The sequence below is a fragment of the Electrona antarctica genome, assembly GCF_951216825.1.
Source record: "Electrona antarctica genome assembly, chromosome: 5".
NCBI classification, from domain to species: domain Eukaryota; kingdom Metazoa; phylum Chordata; class Actinopteri; order Myctophiformes; family Myctophidae; genus Electrona; species Electrona antarctica.
In genome coordinates, this window is record NC_136810.1 from 41,903,304 (window position 1) to 41,918,554 (window position 15,251).

Consider the following 15,251-nt stretch of genomic DNA (forward strand, 5'->3'; position numbering starts at 1 on the left):
CAGTAGTGTGTATATTGTAATTGCTAAAAACAAGTTTTCGGGTCACACCAGGTTTTGAGTTGTTCTGTGCAGAATTACGCAAAATATATGTAATTGGCTGTGGACCCCAATCTCAAAATATGTTGTTCCAGGAACCCACCAGAAGCAAAGATAACGTTCGCTCTGAAAATATTCAAAGATTTGTGCCACATTTTCACGATTTAAAAAAAAATAGCAGATCTACAAGCTCACAGAGTGCCGTGCTATGAGCTATTTTTCAACAGCTAAAGTTTAAAAAAAAAAAAAAAAAAAAAAAAAACTGCCTCATGCGTTCCCGTCCAAAATGTGTTAAGTCGGGAAAGTCGGGTTCAGCAGTCAAACTTTAACTGTTAAAACATATAAGAGCAATAATAACACATCAAGAAAATAAAATAAAGCAAAACTTTGACCTGCACCAAGTGAGTCAGGTAAAAAAACTTCTTGAGACAAAATGCTTCTGAAACAAATGTGTTTTTAACAAGCTCTTAAACTGACTACCGGTATACATTAGAGGGACAGAGGAAGCGTGAATGAATCTCTGCTTCTTTCATTACGACCTCTCCTCATATCCTGTTTCGGTTTAGTACATGGTTACCTTCAAAGCTTTAAGCCAGCCAAATGTACACTTCTACCCCTTTGACAAATGAGATACATTGGATGATTGTGTGTGTGTGTGTGTGTGTGTGTGTGTGTGTGTGTGTGTGTGTGTGTGTGTGTGTGTGTGTGTGTGTGTGTGTGTGTGTGTGTGTGTGTGTGTGCGTGCGTGCGTGTTTATATGCGCATGACAGTGTGTGTGTGCATGTGTATCTGACCCCAGGTCAGCAGTCATGGCCAAGGAAAGCAGATTTTCCCACCTGATGCGACCAATACAACAAATTCTTTTCAATTCATTTACTTTCTTCTCTTCTCTCAAAACCCGATTGGGATTCTGAGAGCGAACGAACGTGCTCTCTCTCTCTGCGTTGCTGACGCCAGTCAGTGCTAACTGTATTAGGACGGGACCGTAACCACTTTATTCCACTTCAAAGCTATACCGTGCAAGCATTTCACTGCTCAACGTTTGTTGAAGTTTCCGTGGCTGTATGTGTTTGTGGTTGTTTGCACGACGAAAGAGCCCCGTGAGAGCATCTACTGTTCCTCCTGTTAAGAGGGTTTTTCACAGACAGGAGAACTGTTGTATCCTTGACACGCACTTCAGAAAGGAGGAGTGGGTTTATAGGCCGGGCAATGCTGCGGATCATTTCACACTGAATATATTTAATACTTTGTTTGGCAGATCATCACTCTTTGGAAGACAAGTGATTGACTCGATCCGACTCTTACAAAAAAGATAATGTGGCAGACAGTACAGGCACTATATATACTATAGCCAAATAGGAACACAGGCCTTGTTTTCTCTTAAATTCTTTAACAGCTGTTAAATATATATATTTTTTTTTACTTCACTTGTCACACATAAGTGTAGGGGGAAAATGAAGTTTTCTTAGCCATTTAGCATGCGTTTAGCTACTGTAATGTCATCTCTATGCATATAACAGTGTTATCAAACCCAAGTAGTACTCACCAGATATCGATGTAATAAAGTGTGTAAGCTCTAATTGCCTACAACCCTAATGCCGCATATTTATATCACACTAGAAGAATCCTAACAATAAATCATAATGGTTTCTTTTTTTTTTTCTTTTCTTTTTTTAAGGTGCCGTTCATGAATTCTAAACTCATCGACAAGTGAGAAGAGGGTGTTGGAGTTGAAGTCTCTACATTTCTGTAAGTGACTCTATATTTCTCTATATTTCTGTAAGTGACTCTATACTTCTCTATATTTCTGTAAGTGACTATATATTTCTCTACATTTCTGTAAGTGACTCTATATTTCTCTATATTTCTGTAAGTGACTCTATACTTCTCTACATTTCTGTAAGTGACTCTATATTTCTCTATATTTCTGTAAGTGACTCTATACTTCTCTATATTTCTGTAAGTGACTCTATATTTCTCTATATTTCTGTAAGTGACTCTATATTTCTCTATATTTCTGTAAGTGACTCTATATTTCTCTATATTTCTGTAAGTGACTCTATATTTCTCTATATTTCTGTAAGTGACTCTTGGTACGCAAGTAAATGCAACACTATCAGTATCCCTCTCACCACTTCTTTTATCTTATCTAGACAGTTGTGTATTATGAACATCAGTCCTTTCAAGATGTCGGTCAATGTTTTGTCAGCGTCTGAAACAAGATAGCAGACTATAGTTACACTGGCTGAAGCAGGCCATGCATTAGACGTAAATGAAAAGGGGGTTAACAAATGGGTTAACAAATTTGTTAAAATGGATTTTCCGGTGTTGTTCCTTCAGTGTTCATAAGAACATGCCATCGTGTTGTTGTATACCTGGTGCTGTGACTGTGACACTCTGTGTGTGTGTGTGTGTGTGTGTGTGTGTGTGTGTGTGTGTGTGTGTGTGTGTGTGTGTGTGTGTGTGTGTGTGTGTGTGTGTGTGTGTGTGTGTGTGTGTGTGTGTGTGTGTGTGCGCGTGTGTGTGTGTTGTCAACTTGTCACGGCCCAGGTTAACAAAACTGTACTTGACTTTGTGCGTGTCGGTTCACCAACTCTCCCACCCAGTACCGCCGGTACACACACACACACACAGAAGGCTTTTGATTGGTCCATTCCATAGCAGCTAGCTGTATTCTGTCCCGTACGCGCTCCTCAATAGTAAGCTTTCACTGGCCTGATGAAAGGCCTCCTGTCTTTAAAAAAAAAGAAGTGGGAACAGAACAGGCAACGGTCCAGGAACCTTTCAGTGCTGTGTAGGAGGAGGGTGACCTGCAGGAGTTTAGAACCTTTCAGTGCTGTGTAGGAGGAGGGTGACCTGCAGGAGTTTAGAACCTTTCAGTGCTGTGTAGGAGGAGGGTGACCTGCAGGAGTTTAGAACCTTTCAGTGCTGTGTAGGAGGAGGGTGACCTGCAGGAGTTTAGAACCTTTCAGTGCTGTGTAGGAGGAGGGTGACCTGCAGGAGTTTAGAACCTTTCAGTGCTGTGTAGGAGGAGGAGGGTGACCTGCAGGAGTTTAGAACCTTTCAGTGCTGTGTAGGAGGAGGGTGACCTGCAGGAGTTTAGAACCTTTCAGTGCTGTGTAGGAGGAGGGTGACCTGCAGGAGTTTAGAACCTTGCAGTGCTGTGTAGGAGGAGGGTGACCTGCAGGAGTCTTTCAGTGCTGTGTAGGAGGAGGGTGACCTGCAGGAGTTTAAAGACTGTGTAGGAGGAGGGTGACCTGCAGGAGTTTAGGACCTTTCAGTGCTGTGTAGGAGGAGGGTGACCTGCAGGAGTTTAAAGACTGTGTAGGAGGAGGGTGACCTGCAGGAGTTTAGAACCTTTCAGTGCTGTGTAGGAGGAGGGTGACCTGCAGGAGTTTAGAACCTTTCAGTGCTGTGTAGGAGGAGGGTGACCTGCAGGAGTTTAGAACCTTTCAGTGCTGTGTAGGAGGAGGGCGACCTGCAGGAGTTTAGAACCTTTCAGTGCTGTGTAGGAGGAGGGTGACCTGCAGGAGTTTAGAACCTTTCAGTGCTGTGTAGGAGGAGGGTGACCTGCAGGAGTTTAGAACCTTTCAGTGCTGTGTAGGAGGAGGGTGACCTGCAGGAGTTTAGAACCTTTCAGTGCTGTGTAGGAGGAGGGTGACCTGCAGGAGTTTAGAACCTTTCAGTGCTGTGTAGGAGGAGGGTGACCTGCAGGAGTTTAGCACCTTTCAGTGCTGTGTAGGAGGAGGGTGACCTGCAGGAGTTTAGCACCTTTCAGTGCTGTGTAGGAGGAGGGTGACCTGCAGGAGTTTAGCGCCTTTCAGTGCTGTGTAGGAGGAGGGTGACCTGCAGGAGTTTAGCGCCTTTCAGTGCTGTGTAGGAGGAGGGTGACCTGCAGGAGTTTAGAACATTCCGGTGCTGTGTAGGAGGAGGGTGACCTGCAGGAGTTTAGAACCTTTCAGTGCTGTGTAGGAGGAGGGTGACCTGCAGGAGTTTAGAACCTTTCAGTGCTGTGTAGGAGGAGGGCGACCTGCAGGAGTTTAGAACCTTTCAGTGCTGTGGAGGAGGAGGGTGACCTGCAGGAGTTTAGAACCTTTCAGTGCTGTGTAGGAGGAGGGTGACCTGCAGGAGTTTAGAACCTTTCAGTGCTGTGTAGGAGGAGGGTGACCTGCAGGAGGTCCAGGAACCTTTCAGTGCTGTGTAGGAGGAGGGTGACCTGCAGGAGGTCCAGGAACCTTTCAGTGCTGTGTAGGAGGAGGGTGACCTGCAGGAGTTTACTGCCTTTTTTTTTAAATGGACGTTTCTTTCTCCCCGTGAGCTAGTAGTATAAAGATCATATCTGGAATTGGAATGGTGCTTGAGGTAACACTAGCCCACATTAAGCCAGAGTATTGCTCTTGATGGCTTGAACAGAGAGAGATAACGAGAGAGAGAGAGAGAGAGAGAGAGAGAGAGAGAGAGAGAATCAGTAGTATTAGTATCATTGCTTGTGGGGCGGGGGTCCCTGGAACAAAATATTTTATGATGGGGGTGGACGGCTGATTACATATGATTTTAGTTTTCTGAAAAGCCTATGTTTCTATATTAGTGGTTCTCAAACTTTGAGAACCACTGACATATGGAAAAAACTGTCATAATTTAGAAGATGTTTTTTGTAGAATCTGGTCTCAGTCCCCTAAATGGGTTAAGTGTACTTGTTATGGTCTCTGTGTGTCTCTCTCTCTGTCTCTCTTGAGTCGTATCACTACTACTGTATGTCAGCAAGTGTCGTGCGCGCGCGTGTGCGTGCGTGTGTGCATGCGTGCGTGCGTGCGTGCGTGCGTGCGACGTGCGTGTTTTCGGTTAGGTGGGTGTGATAATATGCACTGCCAGTCTGCCACCAATGCCACCAGTGTTGATTTCGTCGACTAATACTATGACAAAAAATGTTCGTCGACTACATTTTTCACTGACGAAAACTAAATGGAAAATAAATGACAACTAAGCTATGATGACAAACAAATAAAAACTAGACCAAAATGTTAGTGGACAAGAGATCCAGTATAAGTCATTTTACACTTGGTTGCATGCTGAAAATAGCCAATCCATAAGCTCACAACCCGTCGCAGCATTGTGAGTGTAAAATCAGCATATTACGACGGCATCAAAGCCTGCCAAAATACATTAGTCGACTAAATCAACTGGAGATTAAAATATTATAATATAAAAAAACTGGACAAACACTAAAACATTCCAGGTGACTAAAATGTGACTACAAAACTAAATGAAACCTATTCAAGAGACTATGAGCAAAACTAAAATCAATCTTGTGGTATAGATGGCAGGTCACGGTGGAAACCACTTTAATACAATGAAAACATCCAATGAACAAATCAAAGAGTCATTTACGTCGGCCTTTCTAGAGTTTTACCTCTTCTTTCTTTTTGCTGCAGCACTAATTTGTTTGAAGTATAAGGAATTCTGACATGATAAGCAAAATGTGGGCCACTTAGGACCAGCGTTTTAAATTTCATCTAAACTCCCTTAATTCTATCAAGCTCAGTGGGAAATCTGAAATTGCATTATTGTTCCTTTTAACATGCAATTGCCTTTCAAATGCAATTACACAGCGGTGACATGACAAAGGTGGACACCCTTAACAAAATTACTGTCCTCATGGAGTACAAATCCTGTCGTGACAGCTAGTGGTCATTTATGGGCTTATACCTGCATTATAGGATGAAATGGACTTTAACTTGAGTCTTCAAAAGGTTTCACAACATTGTTCAACATATTCTGCAATTATCCACTTTGCTATCTATCTATCTATCTATCTATCTATCTATCTATCTATCTATCTATCTATCTATCTATCTATCTATCTATCTATCTATCTACCTATCTACCTATCTATATATGCCCATATTTGGGCATGTCTGACAAAGAACTCCATATATGGGCATAAAAGGGACACACAGACATAATATCTGGAATGCATTTCCAACTTGCATCGTTCCAAGTAGGCCAGTGACCAATGGGTACCACTGTATAGAGGCCCCACGGGCACCGCTCTAGTTTATTATAATAATAATGATTAATAATAAATGTATTTATTTATTCACTTATGACACACACAAATTAGAGACACCAGTAATATAACAATACAATAATAATGTTTTTGATGACAGTAATAAACAGAGGCCTCAGCTGCCTGGTTAGAACCTGAATCCGAATCCGAAAATCTGAACATTTGAGTTTGCAATGATTTGTCCTGCTGATATCGTTGCAGAGGAATACATGTATCAATGACTTAAGATGCCTTTTGATTGTAAATGATATAAACAATCTAACATGAAGATTGTTCTGGCTCATGTGTGTATACTGATCCTAAGTAGTGATTTGTTTATTCCAAAGCTGATTAGCATCATCAACATTAAAGACAACATTATCCTTACATTTAAGACTTATTAGATACATTTCTGTCTTTCCCTTTTAATATATCAATGCTTAGTTAATTTATTTAATATATACCTTTATTGAAAGGATAAGCACCTTGAGATGTCGCATCTCATTTTAGAGGGGGTCCTCAACACAGATACATTGTACAATACAGTTCACAAAACAATACAACAGTGTAACCATACAAAACAAAACAAAACAAAACAAAAGCTCTCCCAAAGATAGCTCCCACCCCACTGTTTCAACCCTAAATAGCAGAGTTCATATGAGGAAAATATACCCATTGCACAATAAAACCATGTTACTAAACAAAAAAACAAGACAATAAGTGGCACTCAATATAACTATTTGTTTCAAAAAGCCAAGGGTGTTCTTTCGTATAGTGGCTTCTTTGGCCATTTGGGTGCGGTAAGTTCTGTTGTTAAATGCGGTCAAGCTAATGACAGTCATTTCCAAATAGTTAGAAAAGTGACTAAGGCACTTGGCCCCGAATCAGCATCAGACTGATTTGTGGTGAGCTAATGAGCTAACAAGCTAATGAACCCTATGTGGTCGCCTGTTTGGCTTCCCTCAAAAAAAGGCCTTTAACAATGTTCGCTGTGCCCTTTTTTTCCCTCTTTAACTCTGCCTTTGTAAATTAACTCCACTTTATTACGTCCATTAGACAAATCAGGACCTTCTAATGAGATAATATAACAGAATTTACTGTTGTTTCCTGTCATCTAAGTTACTTCATGGTGCGTAACCTCAAGATGTGTGTCCACTATGTGGAACGTTTGGGCCAGCCCAGGACATTTGGATAAATTATTAGATTTAGAATTCCACACAAATCAATACTAAGTAAAACAATGTCTCACCATTTTAATGTGAGACATTCCTTTTTTTTCCTTTTTTTTCTAAGATTTATTTAATGATAATGCAATGCAAAGATAATTCAAAACAACGAGTTACAGAATCATGATTTTCTTTTTTTTAAAACAAGACAAGACAAACTCACCCCAACCCCAGAAAGGTAAACTACACAGCTCTCATTACTCTGTAGACAAGGATCGAGTTCAATTCTAGTCCAGGTATAAAGTCTGGACTTTGCGTTTTCTGAGTGGAAGTTCATACTGTGTGTGTGTGTGTGTGTGTGTGTGTGTGTGTGTGTGTGTGTGTGTGTGTGTGTGTGTGTGTGTGTGTGTGTACGTGCGTGCGTGCGTGCGTGCGTGCGTGCGTGCGTGCGTGCGTGCGTGCGTGCGTGCGTGCGTGCGTGTGTGAATGTACTGACTGTGTATTATGGCATGTAAATGGTGAACGGTGCATTTATATATAGCGCTTTTATCCAAAGCATGTATTTAGCATTTTCACATGTGTCTTTGTGCAGCCTATGATGTATTTGTTTGTGTGGTCCGCGTGTGCCTGGTTGTACTGTATGTTGAGTGTTTTTGCACTATCATGCCTCGTCAACATCTCGTCCGTCTCCCATATGGCTTTACTTTGAAGAGGCTGGTGGGCTGTGGAGAGACACGCTGGCTTCTTTTCTTTCTTTCTGGTAACGACTCGAAAGTAAGTGTGTGTGTGGGAGGGGGGGGGGGGGGGGGGGTGCGCTATCACTAGCAGCAGCAGCAGTTGTTCAGCAAGCCCCCCCCCTACTTAAACGGCAAATCCCTCTAGCGCGAGGGCCCTCCGACGACCGACGACCCCCAAAACCCCCATGCAGCCCCTCCCCAAAACCACCCAGGCTCGTACCCCACTTTCTCTGTCTTCTATTGCCCTTGAAATGGGGCCTGCTCTAAATATTATCTTCCCCTTCTTTCGTTTCATCCCTTGCGTTTATCCCCCGAGCGGAGAAGAAAGAAAGGAGCCGTGGGGCTCATGAGTCACTTTTTCCCCCCGTCTCTTCTCTCGCTCCGAGAAACCGCAGGCAGCAGCAGTGGCTTCCTGGAGATGAGCGCTTTTGTCTGTTGCGCGACCGCTAGTGGCTTTGAGTAGATCCCCGACTTATGAGGTAATGCACAGGCATGATCAGGAGAGAGAGAGAGAGAGAGAGAGACAGAGAATGAGTGAGGGGGAGGAGGAGGGGAGGAGAAAGAGGAGGAGGAGGAGGAGGAAGAGGATAGCACGGTGACATGCATCATTTGAAATCATTTCACATTTAACCACTTTTATGTACGCATAGTGTTTTTCTTTATTTTCTTTCCCTTTTTTGCCATTTTATATTGTTTTTGGCCTGCAGGCCGCTTCAACTAATTCACATTATTGTCACACTTTGGAAGTCTTCTATTGCTCTTCCACTGCTCTGCTCCACTGGGGCAAACTCTGCACTGTCTGCTCCACTGGGGCAAACTCTGCACTGTCTGCTCCACTGGGGCAAACTCTGCACTGTCTGCTCCACTGGGGCAAACTCTGCACTGTCTGCTCCACTGGGGCAAACTCTGCACTGTCTGCTCCACTGGGGCAAACTCTGCACTGTCTGCTCCACTGGGGCAAACTCTACACTGTCTGCTCCACTGGGGCAAACTCTGCACTGTCTGCTCCACTGGGGCAAACTCTGCAGTCTGCTCCACTGGGGCAAACTCTGCACTGTCTGCTCCACTGGGGCAAACTCTACACTGTCTGCTCCACTGGGGCAAACTCTGCACTATCTGCTCCACTGGGGCAAACTCTGCACTGTCTGCTCCACTGGGGCAAACTCTGCCACTGTCTGCTCCACTGGGGCAAACTCTGCACTGTCTGCTCCACTGGGGCAAACTCTGCATTGTCTGCTCCACTGGGGCAAACTCTGCACTGTCTGCTCCACTGGGGCAAACTCTGCCACTCTCTGCTCCACTGGGGCAAACTCTGCTCTGTCTGCTCCACTGGGGCAAACTCTGCCACTGTCTGCTCCACTGGGGCAAACTCTGCTCTGTCTGCTCCACTGGGGCAAACTCTGCACTGTCTGCTCCACTGCGGGGCAAACTCTGCACTGTCTGCTCCACTGGGGCAAACTCTGCCACTGTCTGCTCCACTGGGGCAAACTCTGCACTGTCTGCTCCACTGGGGCAAACTCTGCACTGTCTGCTCCACTGGGGCAAACTCTGCACTGTCTGCTCCACTGGGGCAAACTCTGCACTGTCTGCTCCACTGGGGCAACATGGGCTCTATACAGAATAACTCTTCCTATACTTCTGGGCCGCTTCCTTAATTCCTTTACCGATCAGGTATTACCGATGGTACTCATTAAGGCTCTGTTCCATTTAGTGTGCAGTGGTTCTCAAACCTTTTAATTTCAAGGAAACCCATAACTCTGGGAGTTTACAAATAGAACCAAATTTGTTCCATTTGTACACTCTCAGAGTTACACACCTGCACAGGGCCATTTGGAACCCACTCAAGGACACTTTGAGACCCACTGGTGTAGCAGAGTGTTTCCATAACATGCGCAATAGCAGCACCCTGACTCTGTTTGACCAGAATGGAACAGAGCCTTCATTAGTAGCATCGGTAACACGATGAAGTAGGGAAGTGGCCCAAGTTCTTTCCAAACTGACGTGTGTGCATATAGAGCCTAGCCTGGGTTCCAGCCTGATTTGCTGCGTTCCGCGGATCTGAAATGTCACTTCGCAAATCAGTCTGGAGAGAGGCTGCTTGACACGCATTTCATAACGTCACCTGTTATGTAGCCACGTTGTTGCTGATACGGCATCAGCCAACGACACTCTTTCCATGCTTCTCACTGTTGACAAAAATAGTGCCGTTCGAGACTTGAGAGTAAAAACCTACGGTAAAAAAACGATTCAGTAGTCCACTGTCAGTAGTACAAAAATGACGGCTGTGTGGGGTGAGTTTAGTGAATGATAAGGGGACGTTGCAGGACAACAGCAGTAGCTGTGTGGGGTGAGTTTAGTGAATGATAAGGGGACGTTGCAGGACAACAGCAGTAGCTGCGCAGTGCGCATTGATACAACATCAAACTAGTGTTTTTCCTCAACCCACACCACAGACCAATCAGAAGCCTCAGCTCCATTTCAACCTTCATATGTCCCACCTATAGTAGACTCTCCAGACTGATTTGCGAAGTGACATTTCAGATCCGCAGAACGCAGCAGGCTGGAACCCAGGCTACATAGAGCCCACTATGGGTTTGAAGCCTTGAAGCTTGAAGCCTTGAAGCCTTGAAGCCTCCAGGGCAACTCAACAGTAGTTGTTCTGGCCTCAGTGTTTTAGAACCCTCTAGGGGCAGGACAATGTATTTTGTTTCTTGTTTTCTGCACAGTTCCTCCTGTTAATTGCTCATTTACTGTAGACTCCAGGTGCTGCATATTGAGTGTTAGCAATCAAGGGATAATCAGATTTGCTGCATTTGAGTACATGCTTGATGCTTACTAGTTAATACGGTTTGATTTCTACCATTCCAGTGTATTATTGTTATATTATGTTACTGTGTAAAGGATATTACAGCAGCAGTGATACAGTGATACAGTGATAACAGATATTATTTTATTGATGTAGCCTACCTAAATTTTATTTGATGATGATATTTATGTGAATTGTGCAATTTACACATCTACTCCTCTCTGACTGCTTTTTATGGAAGGATGTTTAGCTCGCTGCATAGCCGCACACGTGTGGTGAGGGCAGAAGAGTAGTTGACTACTAATCTGCAGAACGGAAACTGTGTTTGATTGATTGAATAGTTTATTGAACATAAATGTAAAAACAGCAACAGAGTACAGTCAAACACTCAATAGGGATAGGGAATCACAAAAGGGATAGCACAGAAAAAAGTCCTTGCGGTCAAGTTGTTTCCATTTAGGCCCTATGCAATCAATTCATAGACATGACATGAAGAAAACAACAAAATTCAATATCATCAATAACAACCTCTCCCTTGGGCCCGCTGAAAGGTGGATTTTCAGGCCTGTTTCAAAAGATGTAAGTGATCTGCATTTTGCCATGGAGGGGGTCAAGGCATTCCACGCCTGGGTGGCCGTGTTGTAGAAGGAGAATTTACCCATGTTTGTTTTGAAAGGGGGTAGTTGTACCAGATCGTTGTTCTCGCTCTCTGTAGTATTATGGCTGTGGGTGTCAACTGTGTGGCATCATGTGTGCATGGTGCGTATATACACATCACAGTGTATCATGCAGTGTAGGCCTACTTTTGTGATTTCAGTGTATGTACTTGTAGGCTGGGTGTGTGTGTGTTTTTGCATCTATATTTGTGTACACAATACACATTAATTTCACTACACAGGGTGTGCCTATGCAATCGCACACATGCACGCGCACACACACACACACACACACACACACACACACACACACACACACACACACACACACACACACCCTGCCGCCTAATGCCGTCTGTTTATGTATTTAGCTGAGCTTATTTACACAATGATAACACAGAGGCATGTGGTGATAAAACAGCATTATCAAACGGAGGCTTATAAAAGCATCTCCCTTCCAACAGCAAACACAAGATGAGGAAAACAGAAAGTGACACGCTGAGACAGCCACACCGAACAGGACTACAGCATTATGAACCAAAACAAAACAGGTGGTGAAGCTATTTGATGCATGTGTGTCCTGACACAGTGAAGACATGTGGACTTTGACATGCATGCACCCGTCCTGGAATATAATCTCACCTGTCTCTCACTTTCACTCTCTCTTTTTTGCCTGTCAAAGTTGTCCGTCTTCATAAAGACAGAAATAGAAAGGGCTGCCGGCTATGCTGACACACTCACACTTAACCTTATAGCCGTAATTTTCTTAAATGTTTGTTTGTGGCTTTCGCCTTTATTTTTATAGAGGGATAGACAGTAAGTAGGCTGACAGGAATTGGGGAGAGAGATAGGGGGGTGACATGCAGTAAAAGCCGTCGGGATCAGGAGTCGAACCTGCGGCACACTGCCAGACTGGACTACCAGCCAGGGTGCCTGAACCGCTGAGCCACGGCCCAGGCCCTAGCAGTAATTTTCAGTACGACATAAAATTGCTGATATAGAAACTCACAAACTCAGCTTCGCCCCAACATCGCAGTGCCAGGGTTAATGTGGTTAATCATCTTAAAAATGTGTCCACTTGTCTTTTCTTACTTCCCGTGGCAACAACTGTTTCTCCTGCTTTGAGCTGTCTGTCTGCAAAGGAACGCCACCTTTAGTGTGACACTATTCTAGTTAATTGCTTCCTGTTTTAACCGTGGAGTTCATCAGGGTCCGAGGTCAGGGTCAAACTCAGGGGAAGTTGTCACACCTGGTCTTTAGATCATTCCCCTCACGGACGCTGGACTTACAACAATGTGCCGTTTCACTTTTCTCACGTTGCTACTTTGGACTTGGAGCAAACACCCTTTCCACTGGTTTGGTTTCTCAGGACTGCTTTGTAATAATTATAGGTAAATTAAAAAAAGAATGTTTTCACCCGTGGGGCTTGTTGTCCTACAATCAAATCCTCAGTGTTAATTTAACTAACAGTGAAAATTGGAAACGGAACACTCTCAAAGTGTGTTCACACAGGAAACGAAGATTTCCTCTGTAATCTCACCACTTTCATGTGGTGCGATTGCATACACACACACACGCGCACGCACGCACGCACGCACGCACGCACGCACGCACGCACGCACGCACGCACGCACGCACGCACGCACGCACGCACGCACGCACGCACGCACGCACGCACGCACGCACGCACGCACGCACGCACGCACGCACACACACACACACACACACACACACACACACACACACACACACACACACACACACACACGCATGCGTGCGTGCGTACTTGACAGCTTCACTGAAAATTATATATACATTTAAGTCAAGATATTGCGTAATCTTGCTAAATTTCACGTATAAACAAACAACTGCTGGGTTAAAACTGTGTTACAGTATCTGGTACCGTTTCCATTTCCATAGTATGAGTAGTGTACATTATTATAGTGTAGTGTACATTATACTGATTGACAGAATTCGAGTCACTTGCATGAATAGGCAAATAGGAAAATGAACTTGAACAAAATGTGTCTCAGCAACCACAATCATGCAAATGAAGGAAGTAGGAAAATATCTTCCCCTCTGGTGTGAACACATTTATTTTTTTATTTTCTTTGCACTGGCAGACACTCGTGTCTGGTCCCCAGGCTAATCTGTCCTATACAGTATAGGTACATTAACGATCATGGTTTGGCAGACTGTAAGGTTGGTTGACATACGTTTTACTTGATATTTTTGCCATTTAGCTGACACTCTCATTCAGAGTGGTTTTCAGCTGCAATCCATTTACGACCAGATTCTACAAAATGTCTTTTAAATCCTGACAGTTTTCTGAAAAACCTGTTTCTATGTCAATGGTTCTCAAACTATTTAATGTCAAGGACTCCAGAAATTATATGTACTGTAATTGGCCGCCGACCCCCATCTGAAAATACGTTGTTCCAGAGACCCCCCCAGAAGCAAAGATTTTAGTTAAAAAGGTTCGCTCTGAAAGAATATATATTCAAAGAATTGTGCCACATTTTAACGATTTTCCAAAAATAGCAGATCTTCAAGCTCGTAGCGCGGCACTCAGTGCCGTGAATGGGATCACCAGCATCAAGCAATAGCAGTGCATTATCTTTTTGCTAATAGCAAGATGCAGTCCGTTTACTTGACACTTTAGGCTCTTAGCTAACTGGCTTATCCAGAGCAACTTGGAATGCAGGACTCTGCGTCTCACTCTGGGTAAACTTGGACAGGAGATAATCGCCAATAGTTTTTTTCAACCCTTTTCATATCAAGGCCCATTGTTTATTGAGCATTTGAGCCACGGACCACCATTTGATGACATTTATAGCCTCTCAGACCCAAAACTAAAGAATAATTTGTTGGCGTTGGATAAGATTTTGTCCACAATTCCATGCTGTATTGATGTTGGTACCATACACTGATAGGAGAGATAACAGGCAAACAAAATAACAATTCTTCTACATTCTCAAATTGTGTAGACTTCTTGTAAATTAAATAATGCAGATGTTTAACAATCATTTTACACTCATCTCTGATTTCATTTTATGCTCTCATCTCAGCCCACGAACCACGCGCTGACCCCGTTGGACGTATAGCCCAGTTGAGATTAACATGCAACTCTGATGACATTGCATCCACATAATGACAGTGCTTCATTACAGCAAAGGAAAAGACAAACACTCTGCATCTCATTTAAAAAGCTGCCATCAGTCAAGACTAAACTAACGACCTTTTACTGGCGGCTCCATTTCATTCATACCATGGTCAGACCTCCCCGTCGCCTCCCCTCCCCTCCCCTCCCCGTCGCCTCCCCTCCCCTCCCCTCCCCTCCCCGTCGCCTCCCCTCCCCTCCCCTCCCCGTCGCCTCCCCTCCCCTCCCCTCCCCTCCCCTCCCCGTCGCCTCCCCTCCCCTCCCCTCCCCTCCCCGTCGCCTCCCCTCCCCTCCCCTCCCCTCCCCTCCCCTCCCCTCCCATCCCCTCCCCTCCCCTCCCCGTCGCCTCCCCGTCGCCTCCCCTCCCCTCCCCTCTCCGCCCCCGCCACCGGCCTTTCCCAGTTACAGTGATCAGATCGGTTAAGTACATGCTAGCGTAATTTAGGTCTCTCCCTTGATTAGATTTGTGGCAGCTCTTAACAAAGCCCGCTCGAACTTAATCCAATGAGAGCCATTGTGGCCAAAGCCGCAGCGGGGCCTTCGCTCCTGGTTAGCTTCAAACTGCAGGCTAGCTGTATGGGGCAATTACCCACAACGCTCTAATGAAGTGGCTTTTCCCTGGGCGGGGGGAGACAATAGATACA

The 15,251-nt window shown here is 44.5% G+C and overlaps 1 protein-coding gene across 2 annotated transcripts in view; it reads left to right on the forward strand.

Annotated features, from left to right (window-relative positions):
* The window catches only part of LOC306923408 (transcription factor SOX-6-like), a 161,914-nt gene that overhangs the window by 28,000 nt on the left and 118,663 nt on the right, over window positions 1-15,251 (forward strand). For both annotated transcript variants that reach the window (XM_079501475.1, XM_079501476.1), the window contains exon 2: window positions 1,715-1,785. The gene's annotated coding sequence lies outside the window, so the exon portion shown is untranslated. The remainder of the gene's footprint in view (window positions 1-1,714; window positions 1,786-15,251) is intronic.